The sequence below is a fragment of the Acanthisitta chloris genome, unplaced genomic scaffold (assembly GCF_000695815.1).
Source record: "Acanthisitta chloris isolate BGI_N310 unplaced genomic scaffold, ASM69581v1 scaffold332, whole genome shotgun sequence".
NCBI classification, from domain to species: Eukaryota; Metazoa; Chordata; class Aves; order Passeriformes; family Acanthisittidae; genus Acanthisitta; species Acanthisitta chloris.
Window position 1 is genome coordinate 2,374 of NW_008660779.1, and position 281 is coordinate 2,654.

Below are 281 nucleotides of genomic sequence, written 5' to 3' on the forward strand. Positions count from 1 at the left end.
AGCCCCATGGGGCTGCAGGACACAGAAGGAAGGGAGCTGGGGGGGGTGTCTGATGGAGAGAATGGGGTGCACCCCTCTCTCCCCCAAACTTCAGGGCTGCTCCACCTGCCCTGGGCTCCCTAACACACACAGACAGACACACAAACCTCTCACACACACACACTCTTACGCACACACCCACACCCCCACTAGGGCAGTCCCCCCCACCCTGGCCATCCCCACAGCAGCACTCGCTGCAACCTCACCTAGGGGCTGTGCTGGGGGGTCCCCATGGGCAGCCC